Raw genomic sequence first — 27,674 nt, 5'->3', positions numbered from 1 at the left:
TAGCTTCTATGGTTAGTCTATGATTCATCTTAAATTAATTTTTATTTATGGTCTGAAGTAGGGATATGAATATTTTTCCCATTTTGATATCTTATTCCTATAGCACTATTTATTAAGCATACTGTTTTAACCACTGAACTGCAATGGTGCCTTTGCTGTAAATTAAGTGGCAATGTATATATGAGATTCTATTATTGAGATGGGAAAGCTGCAGGTGTTGGAGGTTTGGGAGAAATTTGAGGAGCTTGATTTGGACTGACTAATTTCAGAATGTATAGTCTAATCCAAGTGTATGGTCAAATAGATGGCTATGTATGTGGTCAAGAGTTCAGGAGAGAGGCTAGACTAGTAACATAAATTTGGCATTCATCAGCACATATATTGTCTTTATAGCCTTGAGACTAGATAAAATCACCAAGGAAGCAAATGGAGACATTAAAAAAAGAAGCTCAAGGATTAACCTTGATAAAACACTTATGAGTAACTTAGTTATGTATAAAGATCAACTTAATTTAATAAGAGTCATCTTATAGGCAGCCTAATGGGAAATGGCGATTGGAAGAATCCCTGTTTTTTGAGAGTCCATTAACTTTTATGTAAATTTAGATACCACATGCTAACCAGGTGTTTGAACAAACTATTCCCTGGCTCTTGGTCTCCATACACGAATAAGACTGTGATTAGAATTTAGTTCTAACATTCCAAAATAATGAAAACCACCTGGGGCAACTTATTAAACTTAGAATACATTTATTTGTAGAAGTGCCTTTGTGAATTGCAGGGATATGCATGTGAAAGTAAAAATCACTTGTTTACTGTTGACACTGGGGCTTATAAAGGGGCACAAATTCAGTAGGATTTAAGAGAATTCATAATGTTCCCTTCAGAACAATTTTTAAAGAGTTGCCCTACTGAACATATGCACAATTTGATCCTTTTGAACCATAAGGCATTTTCTCGTTTGGAAGGGCATTATTATGGCTCAGCTCAACTATATTTTTAAAACAATATGTCAGGTGAGTAATGTTATTTTCATAATTTGAAAATCTGGGCTTTAGCATTTTAATTTTTAAAATCAATCCAGTTGTGCACATATTTCAAAGTGTGACTTCTTTCATTCTCAGTTCTCCCATCTCTTACAGTTCTTAAGGACAAAACAGGAATTCCGCCCCCCACCTCATTCAGTTTCACTTTCCATGGTTTCAGCTATCCATGGTCAACCCTAGTTCCAAAGTATTAAATGTAAAACCACTGAAACATACAATTCATAAGTTTTCAATTGTGTGCCATTCTGAGCAGCATGATAATCTCTCACCGGTCCTGTTCCTTCCCACCTGGGACGTGAATCATCCCTTTGTCCGGTTATTTCTGCCTGTTAGTCACGTAGTAGCCATCTCAGTCATCAGATCCACTGTTGTGGTATCACGGTACTTGTGTTCAAGTAATCTTTATTTTACTGAATAATGGTCTCAAAACGCTTCCTTTAAGTGAAAATATGCAAGTTCCTGATTTAATAAGGAAAGAAAAAAATTGCATGCTGAGGTTACTAAGATTTACAATAAGAACAAGTCTTTTATCCCTGAAATTGTGAAGAAGGAAAAAGAAATTTGTGCTAGTTTTGTTGTCCCACGTCAAATACAAAAGTTAGGGCCACAGAGCATGATATGTGCTTTGTTAAGAGGGAAAAGGCTTTAAATTCATACAATAAGATGCTTTGAGAGAGAGAGATCACATTCACAAATTTTTTCTTATAGAATAGTGTTATAATTGTTCTATTTTATTGTTAGTTATTGCTGTTACTCTTTTACTGTGCCTAATTTATAAAGTTGATCATAGGTATGTATATATGTAGGAAAAAACATGAAAATATGATACATAGATATAGTTTGGTGCTATCTATGGCTTCAGGCATCCACTAAGGGTTTTGGAACATCTTCCCTGTGGATGGGGGGGCAGACACTGTAATCTAAAATACAGCCAAAAGGCTGACACAGCTTATACTAAAAATGGCTTGTTTTTTTCCCCTCAAATGTATTATCTGATTTTTTCTCCAAGGTTAATGGATGGATTTCAAACTAAATGCTATGTAAAAACTTTTAGTGACCACCTCCACACTCTGAATTACCACAGTCTGGTTCTTAGTGGTTATTTGGTAGAGGGCAGAGTGAGAACACAGCAGAGCCAAGAGCTTGTAGGAAAAACTTGGCGTTCTATGAAGAGTTTCTACTCACAACAGTAAATCACAGTGAAAAATGCTCAAGAGTCAGAACACGAGTTCAACTCCAAAGATACTAATCAAGCAGGAAATGGTCATCTTAGTGGTGAAACAACACCAAGATAACTGCAGTCACATGAGAAATGACGAAGTTTACAGTTATAGCTGTGGTTATGTAGGAGAAAGTTCATATTCTTAAAATATACATTGAGATATACAGGGGTAAAAGGGGGTTGACGAAGCAACTTACTCTCAAATGGTTCGAAAAATAATTTTATATACATGTATGAACATCTATACAGATAGAGAGTGAGAAAGGGAGAGAGGGAAGAGGCAAGGGAGGGAGAAACCGGTAATTGATAAAGTAAATGGGGCGATTCATTAACAACTGCTGACATTTCTTGCAGCTTTTCTGGATGCTTGAAATTATTTCCACATCCAAAAGTACAAAAAAGTATATGAACAGAAGCACTTACGCAAGTGCACACACACAGAAGGAAATGATCTTGAAGGTTGCTGCCGAAGCCCTGTATTTTCCACTGTAGTTCCTTTCCAAGCCCCACCACCTCAAGAATGTTTTTGGCATTTTTCAAGTGACCAAGGTCCTCATGTGTCCTGTGAGGTATTACAGAATATCAGTTTGCCTTTGTCACTCCCTGTCCTTCTCTACTGGGATTCCTTGGTGGCTCAGATGATAAAGAATCTGCCTGCAATGCAGGAGACCTGAGTTCTTCCCTATGGAGGCCACGACCCCTATGACTTCAGAGAAGACAAATCTGGAGGACAGAGGCCACCCCTCTGAGGACACTGAACTCAGCTGTGGAATGTGCTATCTGTCAAAACTTTGCTGGGGATTTGTGAGCTTATGAGCTCATACCCCTGAACTCCCAGGATTCTGCTGTGGGCCTTCCGTGTCTCACTCCATGTCTCTGCTAATGGCCTGGAGGGTGGCAGTGGCCCTTCTGCCTCCTCCCTTTAAGTGGCTGCTTTGAGTGCCACGTGGCATGTCCTTCTTCATGTGTTACTAGAGGGAGAATCTGGGTCAGATGTTAACTTCTCAGGTGTTGGTTTCTTATATTGATGTTCAAACTATATTTGTTGGTTGACTCTCGATATTGTTTCGAAAAGGGCTGAGGAACTGCAAATAAATGTATACAATGTGTAATGTCATATATGAAAAACAAACAACTCAAAGTCATAAAGTAAGCGATGCCATGAAAGTGGTGTGGAAGAGTCTAAGGGGCTCAGCCAGCGGACCACAGGGCCTCTCGCAATTTTATGTGCCACGGTCCCCAGGAATCTTGTTGACGTGCAGCTTCCAGTGGGGAATCTGAACGGGGCCTGAGCTTCTGCCTTTATTAGCAGTTCCTGGTGATGCTGGTTCGTGCTCACAGAGTAGTGGGGGCACCATGAGGACATCGGGGGAGGGTCATGGTGGCCTGGAAAACTTGATGAAGAGGAAGATTCCAGATGAGCTGTGCACAGAGAGTGAGTAGAGTTTAGGCAGATGAAAAGGGAAGCAAGCACTATAGGTACAGAGATCAACTGAGCAAAGGCACAGAGGTGGGAATGAGCTTGACTTGCCAGGAGAGCTCTCAGCACGAGCTTAGCTGGGATGGTTTGCATGGTGGAGAGTAGGTGGTAAGTTGAGAATGGAAGCTTTGAATACTGGGCTGAAGAACACACATTCTGGGCAAAAGAAAGGCAGAGAGGGTGTTAGGGAAGTGGAGCATGTGACAAAAGTCTGTTTGGACCAGGCCATCTCAGATGTTCACACTTCTCTGGGACACCATTGCTATCATCCATTTTCTGTGAGTAGAATATTTGACAAACAGCAGAAGCTATAGAGAAACCATCTAAGGAGATCTGTCTTGTAAATGTGTCCTCACAAAATTCATATACTGAAGCCCTAACTCCTAGTACCTCAGATTATGGTTGTATTTAGAGACAGGGCCTCAAAGAAGTGATTAAGCTAAATGATGTCAGTAGGGCTGGGCATTACTATAAATGGTGTCTTTGTAGAAAGAGAAAATTTGAATATAATTTAGAGGAAGACAATGTGAAGACATAGGGAGAAGACAACCATCTACAAAAGTCAAGGTGAGAAGCTGCTGAATCCTGTCTTCATGTTGATCCTGGACTTCTAGTCTCTAAAACTGTGAGAAAACAAATTTCTGTTGCTCTAGCCATCCCGTCTGTGGTAGTTTGTGATGGAAGCCATTGAAAACTAATACAGCAGCATTTTTCCTTCTTTTATCCCCTTCATCAGTCAACTAAAGAAATATATGAATATCCACCATAAGCAAGATGCTTGCTGGGCACAGAGAGAGCTAGAAAGAAGTATGGGATAAAGAGAAACATAAGACATTGGACTTCCCTGATAGTCCAGTGGTTAAGAATCTGCCTGCCAATGCAGGGGACACAAGTTCGATCTCTGGTCTGGGAAGATCACACATGCCATGGGGCAACTAAGCTCGTGAGCTGCAACTACTGAGCCCACACACCACAACTGCCGAGGCCCACACGCCCTAAGCCCCATGCTCCACATCAAGAGCAGCCGGTGAAATGAGAAGTCCGCACACCTCAACTAGAGAGTAACCCCTGCTCACTGCAACTCGAGAAAGCCCACGTGCAGCAACAAAGGCCCAGGGCAGCCATAAATAAATGAGAAGTCAGGTGCTGGGGAAGATAAGAGCATTCTACAAAGGGAGGGGGCACCTGTATTATTTATTTTACCCTTCTAATCAAAGAAGAACCTAAAAAAACACAAGGTTTCAGGAAGAGTGGAAGCAGGAAAAGGTTAAAGTGCACAGTGTTTACTGGTCTCAAACCTCACAAAACCAACCCTGACTACAATTTAGGGTTAGACGAGCCTAGGTGAGCTTAAGGTTATCATGCTTTCCTGCCATTAACCACTAACACATCTATTAGGGTTCCAGAGAATGAAAGTTATCAAAGGCCCATAAACATGCTTTATGTAACTCTTCATCTTAAAGGAAAATGGCTCGATTTGCCAAAGAGGAAAAAGGGACTGAAAAGGAAGTTGGATGTGGACAGTATTAATATATAAATTTTGAGAAACTTGGAACAAACTCATTATCTCAGCAATAATAGTTTACACATCCCTCAGTTTTCCTTGATCAGTGCATTTTTAAAGATTCTGTCAAATATCCTTTTACTACGATGTCTGCAAGAGAGAAGATGTCACAAATGTAACAGATAGTCATTAATGATTCTGAGTCACTTATGCTCATTCTTACCAGCTCAGCTGGTAAAGAATTGGCCTGTAATGCAGGAGACCCTGGTTCAATTCCTGGGTCAGTAAGTTCCCCTGGAGAAGGCATAGGCTACCCACTCCAGTATTCTTGGGTTTTCCTGGTGGCTCAGATGGTGAAGAATCTGCCTGTAATGCAGGAGACTTGGGTTCAATCCCTGGGTTGGAAAGATCCCCTGGAGGAGGGCATGGCAGCCCACTCCAGTATTCTAGCCTGGAGAATCCCCATCTATAGAGGAACCTGGCAGGTTATGGTCCATGAGGTCACAGAGTCCAACATGACTGAGTGACGAAGCACAGCACACAGCACATGAACAGAACTGCCCTTTGAACTCTGAGATGTGCATGCTCCCTTAGTTAGCATGAATAACTACTTAGTGATCAAATCAAACCTACAGACACAAAAATTTTCTCTTATAAAGAGAAAACAACTGCATACAAATACAGTTTGTATTAATTTAGCAGGATATTATTCAAGACCAATGAATATTTGGTCAAGAAAAGGAGAAGTGCTACCAAGAAAACATATACCTTCACTTTTCCTGTGTGTTCCAGTTACTCTTAGCTTAGTTAACTGGGAGTATGTTGGGTGAGAATCATGTTCACTCCTAGACTATCCTAGTCCTGTTTTCTCTTTGCAAAAACTGAAGGTTAACAATAGAGTTCTGGATAACCACAGAAATGGTGAGTATTTAAACAAGACACTCAGTTAAGTACACTAGCCTCAAGGACAACGGGCTTCCCTGGTGGCTCAGCTGGTAAAGAATCTGCCTGAAATGCAGGAGACCTGGGTTCAGTCTCTGGGTCAGGAAGATCCCCTCCAGTATTTTTGCCTGGAGAATCCCATTGACACAGGAGCCTGGAGGCCTATAGTATGCGGGGTTGCAAAGAGTCAAAGACGACTGAGCACTAACGCTTTCAAGGACAACTGGTCAAAGTTTGGGTTTACATGTTGCATCATGGTTATTGTGGCCTGGTGAAATACCATGAAGAAAAACCAGTGAGAAAGCAGTTTCAGTGGAGGAACTTCTGCTCACAAAGAGAGTTTAGGCAGAATCATGATGGTTTGATGGAGACAGATGGGATTTAAAGGTTAATGAAGTCATTTGTTTTGCAGAGAAGAAAACTCTGGGTGCAGGAAGACTGAGCGGTTTATACAGATCACATCGTCTGATAGAGACTAGGGAAGAATAGAAACCAATGTGACTCTAAGACCCAACTTTTGTATGTTTTTACTACAGTATCCATTTGAAATCCTTTCTCTGTAGCTTAATTGAATAGTGTCCAAATGGAAGAATTCAAAATGCTATTTTTCTAATTTGTAGGCGATGAAGCAATTTATTTGCTTGATGAACAAGACCAGTGATCATTCTTCTAGGACCACTTAAAGGCTTTACATGATCTGTCTGCAGTTTAAATTGATTTCTATGTTTGAGTCTTAAGTTTTAGAAACACATGGGGAAAAAAGCTTATTTGCAAGGGGTGTGTTCAGAAGCACCCTTGATAGAGAATTCCTCAGCTTAATCAGAAAAACTTTCAAGTGAGAGTCCAACAAAATCATGCAGTTATGTCTATTATTTGTCGTTTCTCCTCACTCAGTAAAAGACTCTGGAGAACTTCATAACAGCTCTGTGACCTTGCCCGAGTCAGCACACCTCTCTGTGTCTTTTCTCTTCCCATCTGTAAATTTAGGCATCACAGAGAGTAACAAAATGGGGAAGTTTATATAGGCTTTGGAGCTGTACAAGTTTTTGAGAATGATAGAAACTGAACTATGTGTTTAGGGTTACAATTGGCATAATTTAGGATATATATTGTCTCATCCAACCATCTTTAAGACTGCCTTAAAATAATTGGAATAGTCCTCCCTTCTCAATCTCTGGATGCTCCATCCATAGGCTATGTTCCATTACAGTCCTAACTCCTTTCCTTGTTTTCTTCCCTTGCTCACAGATTGCCACATCCTTATTAAAGCAATGCATTGCAAAGGAAATGTCCTTCAGGGAGCTTTATTTCAACAGGCCCAATACAGGGCAGCCAAGTGGCCCCATCCCTCCCTTCACCTCCGAGGGTTCCTCCTATTTTGGGAGACAGGCTGAATGCTGCCCACATGGTGAGGCAGAAAGAGCACCACTGCCACCACCTGGATGCAGGCAGAATGAAGCACCATACAGAACAGAAGGGTCACTGTGTGTCCACAGGTGAGCGAGCTCTCTGGTTTGATTCTTTGCCCTATTCTTTTAATTTCTTTAGAATCTCTTTGCCTTTCTATTTTTCTTCACTCCTTTTTACCTTTCCTACACAGATACATTAATCCTGCCTCAGTTTCACCTGTTACCCTGGTTGAGGAAAATGTCCAGAGAATGGTGAGAGGCCCACCTTAAACTGGGAGATGAGGGAGACCAGAATAAGGCCACACTTTTTGTGGTGAACTCATCCGACGCACATGATGCCTAATGCAGGTTTATGTGCGCTCCTGAATATAGAGGAAAAGCCTCCTTGTGAAGCTCTTCTTTATGCTGCCTGAGGTTCTGTCAAGTTGTACGAAATTGATAGTCCTGAAATTAAGGGTGTAGATCTAGCAATTTTCTCATTCGGAGAGGAAAGACAACATGCAGCCCAGAGCTCGTCTGCCCTGTGACGTGTAAGTTATGTAACGCTCCAGGATCGAAGGTACTATTCAATGTGATACGGCTCTGGAGACTCACCAGGGATTTAGTTGTTCAGTCACGCAGTCATGTCCAGCTCTTTGCAACCCCGTGGACTGCAGCACGCCAGGCTTCCCTGTTCATCACCAACTCCTGGAGCTTGCTCAAACTCATGTCCATTGGTCGTTGATGCCATCCAACCATCTCATCCTCTGTCGTCCCCTTCTCCTGCCTTCAATCTTTCCCAGCATCAGGGTCTTTTTCAATGAGTCAGTCCTTTGCATCAGGTGGTCAAAGTACTGAAGTTTCAGCTTCAGCATCAGTCCTTCCAATGAACATTCAGGACTGATTTCCTTTAGGTTTGACTGGTTTGATCCTGCAGAGATTTACAGTATTGACTATAAACATTCCTTAGTGTGAAAAATAGGGAGAGAGACAAACAAAACAAAACAAGAACAAAACCTTCTTATGTGGAGCTTCTTGGATACCTTACCAACTTTCCCCTAGATAGTGCAAGTAGTTATCCAAATCATTACTGATCACCTACCAGGAGTCAGACCTGTTCACAGCATCAGTTAGAAGCAAAAGAGAAGGAACCTACTCAATTTTCTAAATCAAGGTTAGTTTTTACTTGTGTAGTTTGGGTAACCATTTCTGATGTTGAAAATCTTTTTATTAATCCCTTTTAGGCATCTAGGGTTCCCAAGGGTGCCCTGGAGATAACTCAGAGGCTATGGGTTGTGACCAACCTAGACAGCATGTCAAAAAGCAGAAACATTAACTTTGCCAACAAAGGTTCATCTAGTTAAGGCTATGGTTTTTCCAGTAGTCATGTATGAATGTGAGAGTTGGACTATAAAGAAAGCTGGGTGCTGAAGAATTGATGCTTTTGAACTGTGGTGTTGGAGAAGACTCTTGAGAGTTCCTTGGACTGCAAGGAGATCCAACCAGTCCATCCTGAAGGAAATCAGTCCTGAACATTCATTGGAAGTATTGGAAACTCCAATACTTTGGCCCCCTGATGTGAGAAACTGACTCATTTGAAAAGACCCTGATGCTGGGAGAGAGTGAAGGCTGGAGAAGAAGGGGACAGCAGAGGATGAGATGATTGGATGGCATCACCGACTCAATGGACATGAGTTTGAGTAAACTCCGGGAGTTGGTGATGGACAGGGAGGCCTGGAGTGCTGCGGTCCATGGGGTTGAAAAGAGTTGGACACGACCAAGCTTCTGAACTGAACTGAACTGAACTGATGGTTGTGATGACAGAGGCTGGAGCAGTTTGAGGGTAGGGTCTTACCTATCAATTAAAGAGCTTTACTTCTCTTGACTTTCTGCATTCATATTCTGAGATATATTTATTTAAAAAAATTTTTTTCTAAGAGTTTTAAAAGATTAACATAGAAACTTATGCCTGTTATAACCATTCTGAATAATGACTAAGATATTCCCTGAAAATTGTGCTATTGGTCTAATGCTTCAAGCTTTGACAAACAGTAGTGATTCGTTTTTAGCATTGATCATGAGTCCTAAACTCCCTAAATATTTTAAGTGGCTTGTTGGGATGCTTTTGCTTTAATTTTCTCATTTAAAAAAAATTCCAGATATGATTAAGGGTTAACTTCTGTTAGGCTTCAGGTGCATAGATGGAATTTAGTTGTCTCTTTTCTGGAGAAATTACAGTAAAATCTGAAATTCAGTATTCTGTTTAAATCTCAAAGTTCAAAACTAAAAAAAAAAAAAAAGGCAAAAACAAGTAAGGCTTCCCTGGTAAATCAGTGGTAAAGAATATGCCTGCCAATGCAGGAGACACTGGTTTGATCCCTGATTAGGGAAGATTCCACATGCCATAGACTACCTAAGCCCATGTACCACAACTACTGAGCCTGTGCTCTAGAGCCTAGGAGCTGCAACTGCTGAGCCCATGTGCTGCAGCTACTGAAGCCTGCCCTAGAACCCCTGCTTTGCAACAAGAGAAGACATCACAATGAGAAGCCTGAGGACTGCAATTAGAGTGTAGCCATCGCATGCCGCAACAGAAGAAAAGTTCACACAGCAACAAAGACCCAACACAGCCAAAGATAAATAAATAATAAATAAAATTATTAAAAAATGAGTAGATGAGCTCTAAACGTTTCAATTTTGACTGTGACTTTTCTGAACCCTTCAAAACACCTACTATAAGATTGTGCTCAGTCACTCAGTTGTGTCTGACTCTTTGTGGCCCCATGGACTGTGGCCTGCTAGGCTCCTCTGTCCATGGAATTTTCTAGGTAAGAATACTGGAGTGGGTTGTTGTTTCCTACTCCAGGTGATCTTCCTGGCTCAGGGATTGAACTCAACGTCCCCAATGACACAGGGACAATGTTTTATTTCCTGATCTGGTTGGTGGTTATACATGTGTCTCTCTTATAATTACTTATTAAACTCTACATTTATGCATTAGCTGCACATATATAAATATATTATTTTTCACAAGGTCAAAAAATAAAATGAATCACTGAAAAATGATAATATTTCCAGCATCCAGTTTATATTGTTCTATATAAGCAGAAAGATATAAAATACCTTGTCAAATGTCCTGCATAAGTCCAGATGCATTATATTTTTATGCATTACCCTTATCTTAGTAACTTTATCAAAAATGGAAATGATATTTCCTCAAGTTGCTCTTAATGAACCATAGGATACATCCACATAAGGCAGTATATTATAACATAAAGTACATGAAAAAGAGAGTCAAAATGCTGTTATACCAGTTCTGGTTAGCTCAATGGCCTTGGTAAATCAACTGACTACCTCTTCTTTCTTTAAAAAAAGACTAAACTGTACAAAAAAGATCTTCATGACCCAGATAATCACGATGGTGTGATCACTGACCTAGAGCCACACATCCTGGAATGTGAAGTCAAGTGGGCCTTAGAAAGCATCACTACAAACAAAGCTAGTGGAGGTGATAGAATTCCAGTTGAGCTATTCCAAATCCTGAAAGATGATGCTGTGAAAGTGCTGCACTCAATATGCCAGCAAATTTGGAAAACTCAGCAGTGGCCACAGGACTGGAAAAGGTCAGTTTTCATTCCAATCCCAAAGAAAGGCAATGCCAAAGAATGCTCAAACTACCGCACAATTGCACTCATCTCACACGCTAGTAAAGTAATGCTCAAAATTCTCCAAGCCAGGCTTCAGCAATATGTGAACCGTGAACTTCCTGATGTTCAAGCTGGTTTTAGAAAAGGCAGAGGAACCAGAGATCAAATTGCCAACATCCGCTGGATGATGGAAAAAGTAACAGAGTTCCAGAAAAACATCTATTTCTGCTTTCTTGACTATGCCAAAGCCTTTGACTGTGTGGATCACAGTAAACTGTGGAAAATTCTGAAAGAGGTGGGAATAGCAGACCACTTGATCTGCCTCTTGAGAAATTTGTATGCAGGTCAGGAAGCAACAGTTAGAGCTGGTCATGGAACAACAGACTGGTTCCAAATAGGAAAAGGAGTATGTCAAGGCTGTATATTGTCACTCTGTTTATTTAACTTATATGCAGAGTACATCATGAGAAACGCTGGACTGGAAGAAACACAAGCTGGAATCAAGATTGCCAAGAGAAATATCAGTAACCTCAGATATGCAGATGACACCACCCTTATGGCAGAAAGTGAAGAGAAACTCAAAAGCCTCTTGATGAAAGTGAAAGTGGAGAGTGAAAAAGTTGGCTTAAAGCTCAACATTCAGAAAACGAAGATCATGGCATCCGGTCCCATCACTTCATGGGAAATAGATGGGGAAACAGTGTCAGACTTTATTTTGGGGGGCTCCAACATCACTGCAGATGGTGACTGCAGCCATGAAATTAAAAGACGCTTACTCCTTGGAAGGAAAGTTATGACCAACCTAGATAGCATATTGAAAAGCAGAGACATTACTTTGCCAACAAAGGTCCATCTAGTCAAGGCTATGGTTTTTTCAGTGGTCATGTATGGATGTGAAAGTTGGACTGTGAAGAAGGCTGAGCGTCGAAGAATTGATGCTTCTGAACTGTGGTGTTGGAGAAGACTCTTGAGAGTCCCTTGGACTGCAAGGAGATCCAACCAGTCCATTGAAGGAGATCAGCCCTGGGATTTCTTTGGAAGGACTGATGCTAAAGCTGAAACTCCAGTACTTTGGCCACCTCATGTGAAGAGTTGACTCATTGGAAAAGAGTCTGATGCTGGGAGGGATTGGGGGCAAGAGGAGAAGGGGACGACAGAGGATGAGATGGCTGGATGGCATCACTGACTCGATGGACGTGAGTCTGGGTGAACTCCGGGAGTTGGCGATGGACAAGGAGGGCTGGCGTGCTGTGATTCATGGGGTTGCAAAGAGTCGGACACAAATTAGTTTTAAAAAACTAGAATATTTATGGCTAGAACATCTAAAATCTTTAAGCAAAGTTTGTTGAGTTGTATCAATGCATAGTTCATGCTGGTGTAAAAAGGTGGCTTACAAATAGTCTGGAGAACTAATCTAAAAGGCATTTTACATATTCTTTTTTTTTTGACCACACTACACGTCTTGGTTGGAGAAAGAAATGGCAATGCTTTCCAGTATTCTTGCCTGGAAAATCCCGTGGACAGAGGAGCCTGGTGTGTTACAGTCCATGGGGTTGCAGAGAGCCAGACACGACTGAGCGACAGCACATTTTTGTCCTGTGGGATCTTTGTTCCCTGACCCAGGATTGAACTCAGGCCCAGGACAAGGATATCGTGATGTTCTAACCACTGGACCACCAAGGAATTCCCAAGGCATTCTGTTTTTGATTGAGAGTCCATCAGTACAGTTACTCACAGAAGGCAAGTTGTAGGCACGGAAGTCTATCCACCTACCTCTCAAGTCTTGACTCCTGGAAATACGTAATTTTACCGTTCACTCACTCATTCAATCTACAAGTGTTTATTTCATTCCTATTATGTATTGGCACTGTGGAGAACTCAAAGATGGAGTAAATATTATCCCGGCCCTCCAGTTGGATCACAATCTGCCTATTATTTTGGACAAATGTTTCTAGTTTGATTTACATGGAACTAGAAAAAATGCTGTTGACTGACACTGATTCAATAATTGATATAAAATAATCATTATCTGAAAGTGGATAGAATTATTTGACCAATTTGAAAATAAAGGAGCACTAATTATTAAGTATATCCTGCTCTAGAAAGCGGTTCTAATAGTGTCAGAAAATTCTCATGCTATAATGTTATGTTAGAAAAAATAAATAAAAATGATCTCACGATCTCAACTGTGGAACAAAACATTTAGATGTGAATGGTGACTATTTCTGAGATTAAATTTATTTATACCAAGGTTATATTTAAGAAAAATATATACATTTATTAAAAAATATACCAAAAAAAAAATAGACCAGTGAGGTAGTTAGTGTAAAACTTTTCAAAAGTAGAGCAACAAACAGAAACAACAAAACAACAGAACCACGTCTGCATTTACTTACTTGGAATTAATCCTGTTGAGCTGGAGCCCGGAAAAACAGAAATTCACAGCACTTAGAATTATAGGGCCACATGAGAGTTTATTTTTAAAAAAGTTTGTAGCAGAGAGACTAGAATATCAGAGAATAGAAGGAAAGGAAATGCGACCCTATGATTGGGAAAAGGATTTTGCTGAAAACATCTTGCCAATTTTTCCAGTAATAATATTGTTTTGCCTGATAATCATACTGTGTCTGCCAATGGCATTGTTCTCCAGTGACAGTGAGAGATAAAAAGGAGACAGATGTGTGACATACAGTAATGTGGGGAAACATTTTCCCTTGCAACAGGAAGAGCAGGGAATCTTAATCTTACCTCCTAGAGTCTTGAGAGGCTTTACTCATGCCTCTACAGAATAACAGAGTTATAATTTAATTTTTATTTTTATATGTGGTTTTGTTAGTCATTTATTTCATATTTTTACTGAAGTTTAATTCATGTACAACAAAATACACAGTTCTTAGGTATTTGGCTTGATAACTTTGCGTGCTCAGTCGTTCAGTTGTGTCCTACTCTTTGCAACACTATGGACTGTAGCCTGCCAGGCTCCTCTCTCCACGGGGATTCTCCAGGCAAGAATACTGGAGTGGGTTTCCATTTCCTTCTTCAGGGGACCTTCTCAACCCAGGAATCGAACCCGCAACTTCTGTGTCTCCTGCATTGCAGGCAGTAAATTTGGACGACTGTAATGAGATAGAGGATAAGAAAGTTCCTTTGTGCTACTTTTCCCATCAGTTCTCCTGGCCCTCCTTCAATCACTTTCTAATTGCCTTCACCACAGATTAGTTTTATCTGCTTTTGGAGTTCTTAAAAATGGAATCAGGCAGAGGAAACAGAATAACAGAGGTCTGATGGTAAAGTCTAGTTTGAAATTCTTGCTCAAACAAGAATCCTGGATGCTATCAAGCACTTCATACAGACATGCAAATGTCTTACTGCATCAGCAAGTAGAATTTGCTTAAAGTTGCTTCTTTACTTTTGCTCAGTTTTCCTAGATGGGAAACCTCTGATCCTCAAGTTTTTACCATTTTCAGGATGTGAAAACTGACTCTGAAAGCAGAAGACTTAAGCTCCATTTCTACAAATTCTTCTAACTAGTTTTATAGTCTTCTTGTTATTTGCTTCATTTCTGTTCTCTTTAGTTCATTATTCTTTAAAATGAGTGTAACTCCAATGGCACCTACATTCATACATACATACATAGTATTTCTTTCAAGGCACCATTCCCATCAATAATATACGAGTGTTGGTGAGCGTGTCTGGTCAAGGCACACTCCTGCCTTGGTGACACTTTCCCATGTGTTGTCAGGGTCATCTGACTCCTAACAGTCATTCCCCAGATCACTGTTTTACTTTCCATTGGTCAACTACTGAACAATAAACAGCTTTTCCAGGATTTTGTCACAATCCTCTACCATTTTGGGCTTCCCTGGTAGTTCAGATGGAAAAGAGTCTGCCTGCAATGCAGGAGACCCAGGTTCGATCCCTCAGTCAAGAAGAGCCCCTGGAGAAGAGAATAGCTACCCACTCCAGTATTCTTACCTGGCAAACCCATGGACAGAGAAGCCTGTCTGGCTACAGTCCCTGGGGTTGCAAAGAGTTGGACATGACTGAGGGACTAACACTTTCACTACACCATTTCACAAGTGTAAACCAAATATTCTTTAATTCCTCCAGAGAACAGCCAAGACACGGCTACAATATTTCATGGAACTTTACTGAAAACTTGAAGATAAAAAAAGTTCAATATAGATTATCTTAGAATTAAGACAGACCCAGAGTCTGTGGGAGAATGAAATTGATATAATATGGAGGCTCTCTGTAAACAAAATAATACAAAAACATTTTACTTTGCAAGTTTTAAAAACCTGACCATATCTGCCGATTGCTAAGTTTCTACCCAAGACCTCTGAAGGGGCAGTCCCACGTCAGGGAGCCTGATGATTAAGCCTTATTGGCTTGATGTCTTTTGCTTATAACCCCTCCCATAAGTACCCATATCCAAATTCTAATTACTTGCATAACTCATTTTCCATGATATATGGAGCCAGCTCAGCACCTTCCCATGGGCATATTGGAGAACCATCCCCCCAGGCTCTCTTTTCTTCCCTAGGATGAATCATAATAGGGAGATCCAATTCCTTCAAGGAAATGTGAACCCTTACCTCCAAGATGAAGCCTGCTCTACCTGTCACGGACTTGGCAATCACAGTAGATCATGGCATATGTACTGAAGACTGTGATATTAAAGCTCTCAGTGGCACCAGGTTTGAGAAATCACTGGTTTAGCCAGTACACTCCACATCCAGGTCTTATGCATTTCACAGTCTGTTGTTAGGGCGACATGAAAGAAAAGGTCAACCTTGCTTGTTTCTGTTGACCATCAACCAATTGTCCTTTCCTATGAGCCAGTGTCTAGGCAAGAATATAGACACATCTTCCAAGAATAAATAATATTTTTCAGCAAAGGGAAACTGAAAACAAAATCTTCAAAGTTGTCTGTAAATCTTTAGTGTTGTGGTCTTATGAATAGATTTATTTTATATTATAAAACCAAATTTTTTATTTTTATTTTTTAATTTATTTATTTTAATTGGAGGCTAATTACTCTACAATATTGTATTGGTTTTGCCATACATTGACATGAATCTGCCATGGGTGTACATTCAGTCCAACAGGCTTTCCAGAGAATTGCCCATAATGTTCTGCCTTAAACCTGCTTGACAAAAACAATCTCTCCCAGAACAGGAGGACCTTCCCTAAAGACAAACTGTTTTCTCCTGAAATGCACTGGCTGTTTTACACTTCCTAAAAGACAAATCTTTGACTTCAACAGATCTAAGTTGCAGTCCTCCCAGGACATCCTCACACTTTATGTAACAACACTCTACCTACTTTGCAAGGTTGTGTCAAGATTAAACTAATCAGCCTCTGTGAAAGTGCTTTGCAAACTTCAAAGACTATATAGATTATAAGCTGTGTTACTATCGGAGAACTGTAGCCAAAACACTTCTCTGTTAAAAGTATCAAACTATTGGCAATGCTCTATTATGAGAGTTACTACTGCTACTACTACTACTAAGTCACTTCAGTCGTGTCCGACTCTGTGTGACCCCATAGATGGCAGCCCACCAGGCTCCCCCGTCCCTGGGATTCTCCAAGCAAGAACACTGGAGTGGGTTGCCGTTTCCTTCTCCAATGCGTGAAAGTGAAAAGTGAAAGTGAAGTTGCTCAGTCGTGTCCAACTCTTCGCGACCCCATGGACTGCAGCCTACCAGGCTCCTCCATCCATGGGATTTTCCAGGCAAAAGTACTGGAGTTAGTGGCCTTAAAAAGGGCAAATTAACATCTACAAATGATCTCAAATAAAAACTTCAACCAACTCCTCATTTTTTTTATCCATCTAGTATACAACATAAGACATATGGTTAATAATATTGTAGTAACTTTGTATGGGGACAGATGGTTACTAGACTTAACATGGTGATAATTTCATAATGTATGCAAAGGTCAAACCACTACTTAGTACACCTGAAACTAACAGAGTATTGGATGTCAGCTATATTTCAATTAAAAAGAAAGCTTGGTGGTTTCAGACATGCAATTAATTAAATAAGTAAAGCAAGACTTTTTTTACATATAAATATATTCAAGGTAAATACTGTTTCTTAAAAAAGCACAAATACATCTAGATACTATTTAGAATCGTTAGTGTTGTTGTTCAGTCTCTCAGTTGTGTCTGATTCTTTGCAACCCCATGGACTACAGCATGCCAGGCTTCTCTGTCCTTCCTTCACTATTTCCTGGAGTTTGTTCAAACTCATGTCCATTGAGTCAATGATGCCATCCAACCATCTCATCCTCTATTAGTCTGTAAGTCCAATTCAGTCTCCATTTTTACTATAGAATTATAAGGGGGTGTCACTATATTTACTGTCTGCCCACAGCTTGCTGAGCAGAGTATAGCACTTTAAAGACATGCTTGTTGCTTTGTAATAGTTGTTGTTGTTGTTTAGTAGCTAAGTTTTGTTCGACTCTTTGTGACTCCATGGACTGCAGCACATTAGTCTCCTCAGTCCTCCATTATCTCCCGGAGTTTGCTCAAATTCAAGTTCATTGAGTCAGTGATGCTACCTAACCATCTCATCTTTTGCCACCTCCTTCTTCTTTTGCTTTCAATCTTTCTCAGCTTTCTTCTCCACTGAATTGGCTCTTTGCATCAGGAGGTCAGAGTATTGGAGCTTCAGCTTCAGCAACAGTTCTTCCAGTGAACACTCAGGGTTGATTTCCTTTAGGATTGACTGGCTTGATCTATTGCTGTCCAAGGGACTCTCAAGAGTCTTTTCCGGCACCATGATTTGAAAGCATCGATTCTTTGACACTCAGCCTTCTTTACGGTCCAACACATCTGTATATGACTACTGGAGGAACCACAGCTTTGACTATATGGACCTTTGTTGGCAAAGTGATGGCTCTGCTTTTTAATATCCTGTCTAGGTTTGTAATATCTTTCCTTCCAAGGAGCAAACAATTTTTAATTTTATGGATGCAAACACCATTCACAGTGATTTTGGAGCCCAAGAAAAGAAAATCTGTCACTGCTTCCACTTTCCTCCTTCTATTTGCCATGAACTGATAAGACCAGATGCCCTGATCTTAGTTTTTTGAATGTTGAGTTTCAAGCCAGCTTTTTCACTCTCTTCTCTCACCCTCAGCAAGATATTCTTTAGTTCCTCTTCACTTTCTGTCATTAGAGTGGTATCATCTACATATCTGATATTACTGATATTTCTTCCAGCAATCTTGAATCCAGCTTGTGATTCACCCAGCCCAGCATGTCGCATGATGTACTCTGCATAGACATTAAATAATCAGGATAACAATATACAGCCTTGTCTTACTACCTTCCCAATTTTGAACCAGTCAGTTTTTCCATGTCTGGTTCTAATTGTTGCTTCTTGAACCGCAAACAGGTTTCTCAGGAGACAGGTAAGATGGTCTGCTACTCTTATCTCTTTAAGAATTTTCCACTGTTTGTTATGATCCACACAGTCAAAGACTTTAGTGTTGTCAATGAAACAGAAGTAGATGTTTGGAATTCCTTTGCTTTCTTCATGATCTTTCAAATGTTGGCAATTTGATCTCTGGTTCCTCTGCCTTTTCTAAAACCAACCTGTATATCTGGAAGTTCTTACTTCACCTATTGCTGAAGCCTAACTTGAAGGATTTTGAGCATTACTTTGCTATCATGTGAAATGAACACAATTATATTGTAGTTTGAACATTTGTTGGCATTGATCTTCTTTGGGATTGGAATGAAAACTCACCTTTTCCAGTCATGTGGCCATTGCTGAGTTTTCCAAATTTGCTGACATATTGAGTGCAATACTTTAACAGCATCATCTTTTAGGATTTAAAATAGCTCAGATGGAATTTCATCACCTCCACCAGCTTTGTTCATAATAATGCTTCCTATAGCCCACTTGACTTCACACTTCAGGTTGCCTGGCTCTAGGTGAGTGACTATGCCATCATTGTCAAAGAAGTCATTAAGATCTTTTTTTATATAGTTCATCTGTATATTCTTGATACCTTCGTAATCTCTTCTGCTTCTGTTAGGTCTCTACCATTTCTGTCCTCCATGCTCATCTTTGCATGAAATGTTCCTTTGATATCTCCAATTTTCTTAGATCTCTAGTCTTTTTCATTCCATTGTCTTCCTCTATTCTTTGCATTGTTCCTTTAAGAAGGCCTTCTTATCTTTCCATGTTATTCCCTGGAACTTTGCATTCAGCTGGGTATAGCTTTCTCTTTCTCCCTTGCCTTTCACGTCTCTTCTGTTCTCAGCTATTTGTAAAGCCTCCTCAGACAACCACTTTGCCTTCTTGCATCACTTTTTCTTTGGGATAGTTTTGGTCACTGCCTCCTGTACGGTGTGATGAACCTTCATCCATAGTTCTTCAGGCACTTTGTCTACTAGATCTAACTCCTTGAATCTATTCATCACCTCCACTGTATAATCATAGGGATTTGATTTAGGTCATACCTGAATGGCCTAATGGTTTCCCCTACTTTCTTGAAAATAAGTCTGAATTTTGCAACAAGGAGTTCATGATATGAGCCACATTCAGCTCCAGGTCATTTTTGCTGACTGTACAGAACTTCTCAATCTTTGGCTGCCAAGAATATAATCAATCTGATTTTAGGTATTGACCACCTGGTGATGTCCATGTGTAGAATTGTCTCTTGGGTTGTTGCAAAAGGGTATTTGCTATGACCAGATTATTCTCTTGACAAAACTCTGTTAGTCTTTGCCCTGCTTCATTTTGTACTCCAAGGCCAAACTTATCTGTCACTCCAAGTATCTCTTGACTTCCTATATTTGTATTTCAATCCCCTATGATGAAAAGGACATCTTTTTTTGGTGTTAGTTCTAGAAGGTCTTATAGGTCTTCATAGAACCAATCAGTTTCAGCTTCTTTGTATCAGTGGTTGGGGCATAGACTTGGATTACTGTGATGCTGAATGGTTTGCATTGGAAACAAACTGAGATCATGTTGTTTTTGAGATTGCACCCAAGTATTGCACTTCGGACTCTTTCATTGATATGAGAGCTACTCTATTTCTTCTAAGGGATTCTTATCCACAGTAGTAGATATAATGGTCATCTGAATTACATTCATCCATTCCTGTCCATTTTAGTTTGCTGATTCCTAAGATGTCGATGTTCACTCTTGCCATCTCCTGCTTGGCCATGTCCAGTTTATCTTGATTCATGGACCTAACATGCCAGGTTCCTATGCAATATTGTTCTTTACAGCATCTGACTTTTCTTTCACCACCAGATGCATCCTTAACTGAGCGTTCTTTCCTCTTTGGTCCAGCTGCTTCATTCTTTCTGGAGCTATTAATAATTGCCCTCTGCTCTTTCCCAGTAGCATATTGTACACCTTCTGACTTAGGGGCCCATCTTCTGATGTCATATCTTTTTGGCTTTTCATACTCTCCATGGGGTTCTCACAGTAAGAATACTGGAGTGGTATGTTATTCCCTCCTCCAATGGACCACATTTTATCAGAACTCTTCACCGTGACTATCTTTCTTGGGTGGCCCTGCACAGCATAACTCATAATTTCATTGAGTTACACAAACCCCTTCACCATGACAAGGCTGGGATCCACGAAGGGAGTGTAACAGACTTTTCTTTAATTTATTATTTAGCTTAAGATATCTCAAGCCATAGTCTTTTGTGAGCTATCTTCAATATATTTTCCATACTCTAGTGTAATCTGTAAACTTATATACTAAATATTTTTCTTTAAATTAACTCTCTCTTTAAAAGCTTAAATAATTTTGATTTCACTTTAAAGCAATAAATTCATGAAATCTTGGGTTTGAAACGATGTTTTTATATTTTTTCTAATACATATTAAATAACTAAACAGCTTATTAGAATGTTTTTAAAAGTTCAACCATGTGGTTTATAAAGTAACTGTCAATTGTTTATGGACCTCAATAGAGACAAACCTAGATAATTAATTTATGAGGAGGCAGTAGTAGACTTTGAATTACTTTTATAGGAAATTGGAACTTATCACTTAGTAATAAGCAGCCGCCACCAAAACTGACAAAACAAACAAACAAACAAAAAGAAGAATCAGCAACCATTACAGAAAATTTCTAATATACCACTCTCCATAATTGATAGAAACAAGCCACAAAACAGTGGAGTCCTAGAAATTTGAACAACACAATATAAAAACTCTAATTTTGTGGGTATATAAAAAACACGCATCTACAACTGCACAAGAGGCATTGCAACTGCACAAGGGAATCCCTGCTGGCTCAGACTGTAAAGAATCTGCCTGCAACACAGGAGATGCGGATTCCATCCCTGGGTGGGGAAGATCCCCTGGAGGAGGAATGGCAACCCACTCCAGTATTCTTGCCTGGAGAATTCTATGGACAGAAAGCCCTGGTAGGCTACTGTCTGTGGGGTCACAAAGAGTAGGACACAACTGAGCGACTGACACAACAATACAACTGCACAATAGGCATCCTTTCAAAATACCCGTGAAGCATTTTCAAAGACTTTGACTATATACCGGGCCCAAATATTTCTTAACTCCTTTCAGAGGATAGAAATCACATAGAGCATGTTCTTTGACACATAGCAATTAAGTAAGAAATCAATTAACAAAGTATATTACCGTGTTTTTTAAGGCACTATTAAAAATGATGAAGCATTCCAAAGAAACTGAGTAAATGATTTAAACAGAAGACAATGTTTTCCTTAGACATAGCTGATATTCAGCTGCTATCCACCTACTATTTTTGTCTGGCATCTACTCTGATTGTTCATTGTGTTCTTCCTGACTGCTCAGTGTCTGAGCCAGGCTGGTTGTCAATACTCTGAGTATTGCCCCATTTTTACAAATCAGCAGTGGAAAAAAATTCTTTTGGCTATGGCAGAAGGTTGTGTTAAAAAACCAACTGGTAAAACTCATTCTTGGAATGATCCTAAGCCCCAAAGGAGTCTATATATTCCTATAAATAATAGTTAACATTTATTTAACTGTACAACGTAGGTATCATTTAATCTTTAAAATAGCCTATAAAGTAGGCATTGTAATTATTACCATAGGAATTCTTAAACCTCTCTGAGGAACTGCTAAGTCGCTTCAGTCGTGTCTGACTCTGTGCAACCCTATAGACAGCAACCCACCAGGCTCCCCCGTCCCTGGGATTCTCCAGGCAAGAACACTGGAGTGGGTTGCCATTTCCTTCTCCAATGCATGAAAGTGAAAAGTGAAAGTGAAGTCGCTCAGTCGTGTCTGACTCTTAGTGACCCCATGGATTGTAGCCCACCAGGCTCCTCGGTCCATGGGATTTGCCAGGCAAGAGCACTGGAGTGGGGTGCCACTGCCTTCTCCGCCTCTGAGGAAACCGAAGCTCAAAAAGGTTTAAGAATTTGGCCAAGATTATATAGTTAGGAAATATTGAGTATTGGTCAGACTATCTGGTCTCCTGCATATGTATTATTATTTTTTGTGACTGCTTTGAGAGACAAACAAAAAAGTGAACAGTGTTTAGCAGTGGTAAATTGGACTGGGGGTAGTTAGCAATGGGTTAAGAGAAGCCTAGAGATCATGGCATCTGGTTCCATCACTTCATGGGAAATAGATGGGGAAACAGTGGAAACAGTGTCAGACTTTATTTTTCTGGGCTCCAAAATCACTGCAGATGGTGACTGCAGCCATGAAATTAAAAGACGCTTACTCCTTGGAAGGAAAGTTATGACCAACCTAGATAGCATGTTCAAAAACAGAGACATTACTTCGCCAACAAAGGTCCATCTAGTTAAGTCTATGGTTTTTCCAGTGGTCATGTATGGATGTCAGAGTTGGACTGTGAAGAAAGCTGAGCGCCAAAGAATTGCTGCTTTTGAACTGTGGTGTTGGAGAAGACTCTTGAGAGTCCCTTGGACTGCAAGGAGATCCAACCAGTCCATTCTGAAGGAGATCAGCCCTGGGATTTCTTTGGAGGGAATGATGCTAAAGCTGAAACTCCAGTACTTTGGCCACCTCATGTGAAGAGTTGATTCATTGGAAAAGACTCTGATGCTGGGAGGGATTGGGGGCAGGAGGAGAAGGGGACGACCGAGGATGAGATGGCTGGATGGCATCACGGACTCAATGGACGTGAGTCTGAGTGAACCCCGGGAGTTGGTGAGGGACAGGGAGGCCTGGCGTGCTGTGATTCATGGGGTCTCAAAGAGTCGGACACGACTGAGTGACTGAACTGAACTGAGAGGAAGTTATGTTCTCTTTTCCCTCTGTCATTTAAATCTTATTTTTCTAGGAGTATGTTGTAATTTTTTAAAGAGATAAGTTAACTAAAATAAGAGAGCAGTAATTTAGGCTAATTTGAACAGTCTGTCCTTGTGACAGTCTCTAGAGCAGAGAAAATGACCAGGAAGGAGCTCTGCCCAGTGAATCAAGGGTTCAGGAATACTGGTGTGGCTTTGTGAAAAGAAAGCCCCTGTCTGTATTAGAAATGCTTTGTATCTCTTTAACACCTATTCTGAGTTGTCCCATAGGCTGAATAAATGGCTTCTGTATCCTCAAAGCACTCTGTGAGTTCCTTGGTGTGGGCTGGGAGGGTGTGGGGTTGAGTGGTGATAGCCCAAGCTTAGCTCTTTACCCACACTTAGGGCTTCTAGCCCCTGGAGGGAAGTCATGTCAAGTCTGTGTGCCTCTGATCGCCATCAACTGAAAGCATCATCATCTTCATAATAATAATTTTTCAGCCGCAATGGGATACTATTAATTAGCCTAAATTTTTGAAGTGCTTGAGAATATGAAGTACTGAATGGGAAGTTTCACCCATATGGTCAAGCTGGGAGTCTGAGGAGGGAGGAGGTTAGGTGAAAAGCCACCAGTCATAGGAGGAGGCTGAAAGCAGAACAGAATGGCTGCTGTCCTGGTGCTGTGCGCCCTCCCGTAACCACACCAGACCACGCTCCCTGCCTCCAGTAATTAGAAATTACTTCAGCACATAAACAGGCACTTTATAATGTTTTCTTTTTACAATGGACAGCATGCGTCTCCTTTCCACTAGGAGAGGGGAACCAGTTTTGGCTTCCCACTGTCCCTACCTCCTTTATAGCCCAGACTTATATTCATGCACAGGGAAAGCGGCAGTCACGTGGGAACATTTGCTCCGAACATGGTCCCCTTCCAGTGGTTCTGGCTCAAAAGAAGCTGGTAATATGGCCTCCTCCAACATAAATCCCTGGCGTCTTTGGATGACCCTGAGTTCTCAGCCACCAGCCACTGTACTGCCTCTTCTTCTCTTTCTCGTTCTTCCATCCACAAGGTTAAGAAAGTTTTTTTCATAGAAAGTCACATTGACATGAACACTCTTGCTCAGAACACCCTTACCATATACCACTCCATCCGGTGGTGAGTGATAACAACTGTTTGTGTTTAATTAGCTCTTGGTTTATGGGCAGTTTGTGTTGAGGGTGTGGCTGTTTTAGTTGGTTACGCAGTTGGCAGAAATATATGTGTATTGATGTGGGTCCTTGGTATATGCCCTCTCAACACTCTGGTCTGAAAGCTCAGGCAAACTGTTAGAACTTCTATGCTTTAATTTCATTCCATAAGACTGGAATGATAACACTTGTTCTCAGTCTCTAAGTATCTGGCTGGGCAAATGTCCCTCTTGCTTATCGCTAGGCAGAACTTACAGATGAATCACTGTCGTTGCTCCGTTTCACAGCTCTGGAGACTACTCACCAGGCAGCTGGCTAGTTGCCCTGACCCCAAGTGTCATCTGCTTATTTCTTGGATGTTTATTTCTCTTATTTTTAAAATCATGTCCCTCATAGCATCCATGTCATGACTTATATTCATGAAAATGTCTAAAATAGAAGCATGATTATAAAGTAGTGGATTATTTTTTTAAACAAACATTACAGGATGTACTCATCTAAATGGGTGTTGTTCCTTTCCAAGTAATCACCTCTGAAGGGTGTACACATATTCCCAAAATGGAAATATTATGTAACGTATTTGAGAAACTCTTCTTTGGAATTACCTAAGGCATAGTATATAAACACAAAACAAGATGAACATTTTCTTAATTTAAAACTAATACATATTCATAATGAAAGCTTTGATTTTCATCTTTTTATTGTTTTCTGAAGTTTTACTTATAATTCTAAAACTCAGAGATAAGCATGGTTACCATATTTCTTTCCAGTCTGTGTTTTCTAAGTTGTGGCCTAATGAATAGACTCAACAGTAATGAATCTTAATTCTCTGAGGGTAATTTTGAGCTTTGGAATCTAGTTGCATTTCACTGAATCCAGTGACTATTTATTGAGTGATTCTACATGCAAGGAGCTAAGTGGAATAAAAAGATTAACAAGATATGTTCAGATTGACTTTTTAAAGAAGACATTAATGGTTCAGAAGGTGATGCCAAACAGAATTACAAAAAAATGTTTTGAACAGTTACGACATCATTGGAATAGGTGTGTCGTCTCCCAAGTGGACACACTGACAGGGACAGTACAAATAGTTGTGCAATGCCTGGAATGTTAAAAAAAAAGTGAACATGGCCCACATGATATGCTGAATAAAACAGTTTGAGGTAACCAGGAGCAGTCACCGCATTTCAGAGCTAGAGCCAGTCTGGTAAGGTGAAGAATAGGTTAGATGGCTCTATATGCCAGTTGGCCAGTTGACAGTCCTGGTTGACACCTGTGGTCTCGACGGTATTAGTAACAGTGCCCCCTTTCCTCCCTGAACACTAGCTTTGGAGGGTAAACTAATGACCGCTCTAAAAACAGAGATGTTTGCTGCTGGTACCTCCCCCCACATCTCCTTGTCCCCATGGGCAACACTCTAGTTAGTTTAGTTAGTTAGTTAGACCTGTTGTTTACCCTGAACAATAAGTCTATTTCTTGGTCTTTCTTTTTCCTTTGCCTCCATCAATTAAAACTTACGTGTGCTAACTTACATATCCTTAAGAAACACTTAAAACTAATAAACAATTGAATAATATTCAATCTCAACTTTTTATCAAAGAAAAGCAAGTTAAAACAATGATTCACCAATAATTAATAATAATAATGTCAGTAAGAGTGTAGGGAGATGGGTACTTTGTGAGGGGATGAAATTATTAAAGTTCTGAAAGGTAATTTGGTCATAGGGCTCACATTATGTGGTAGTTCAGTTCAGTTCAGTTCAGTCACTCAGTTGTGTCCGACTCTTTGTGACTCCATGAATCGCAGCACGCCAGGCCTCCCTGTCCATCACCAACTCCCAGAGTTCACTCAAACTCATGTCCATCGAGTCAGTGATGCATACAACCATCTCATCCTCTGTGGTCCCCTTCTCCTCCTGCCCCCAATCCCTCCCAGCATCAGAGTCTTTTCCAATGAGTCAACTCTTCGCATGGGGTGGCCAAAGTACTGGAGTTTCAGCTTTAGCATCAGTCCTTCCAAAGAACACTCAGGACTGATCTTTAGGATGGACTGGTTGGATCTCCTTGCAGTCTAAGGGACTCTCAAGAGTCTTCTCCAACACCACAGTTCAAAAACATTAATTCTTTGGTGCTCAGCTTTCTTCACAGTCCAACTCTGACATCCATACACGATCACTGGAAAAACCATAGCCTTGACTAGATGGACGTTTGTTGGCAAAGTAATATCTCTGCTTTTGAATATGCTATCTAGGTTGGTCATAACTTTCCTTCCACGGAGTAAGCATCTTTTAATTTATTCTTAGTTTCATAGTTTACCCACAGTACAACCCTGGGGAGTTCTTTTTCCTTTTAGTGTCCCAACTTTCTCATCAGTAAAATGGAAGATAATAATCAAATTTCCCTGATAGGATAGTTTAAGGATTAAATATTATCATACCTACTACATCCTGTTACATCCCACATACACACAGGAGGTCACTCCTGATGAGCAGAATGATCACTTAACAAAAAGTTATGAAACAACATTGAAAAATAGCAACATTATCTATGTATTCACATATTTAACAAATGGAGTTTGAAGATCAATAATAAATCAGACACTATTCTCAACATAAAAGGATATCAGTAATGAAAATGATGGATGTATTTCGTATACCTGTACTGTCTGAAGGGGTGGAAAAACATTAAATGACTATTTATAACTGAAGTATAGTGAGTAGTAGACTGGGGGTTATGCATCGAGGAGGCCCACCTTTAGCAAAGGGGTTAGAGAACCCCCTGCTGTAACAGCACATGGATTTTAGAGGGGAAAGTGTATGGAAAGCCCAGATTAATGAAAAGATATTATACTCCTATTTTACCAGACCATATTCTACTGTGGCTAAGTCAGTCTCCAATTGTGAAGATTCTTAATCTATTGCTTTTGTATGCACACAGAGTCAAATTCTGTATAGAGATGGGGTGGTCTTTAATTCAGACCAGAGTATGAGTTACGCACTTGTTCATCTGATTTTCCA

This window comes from Bos indicus x Bos taurus, chromosome 20 (genome assembly GCF_003369695.1).
Source record: "Bos indicus x Bos taurus breed Angus x Brahman F1 hybrid chromosome 20, Bos_hybrid_MaternalHap_v2.0, whole genome shotgun sequence".
Taxonomy (NCBI): Eukaryota; Metazoa; Chordata; class Mammalia; order Artiodactyla; family Bovidae; genus Bos; species Bos indicus x Bos taurus.
Note: the sequence above shows the minus strand (reverse complement) of the source record.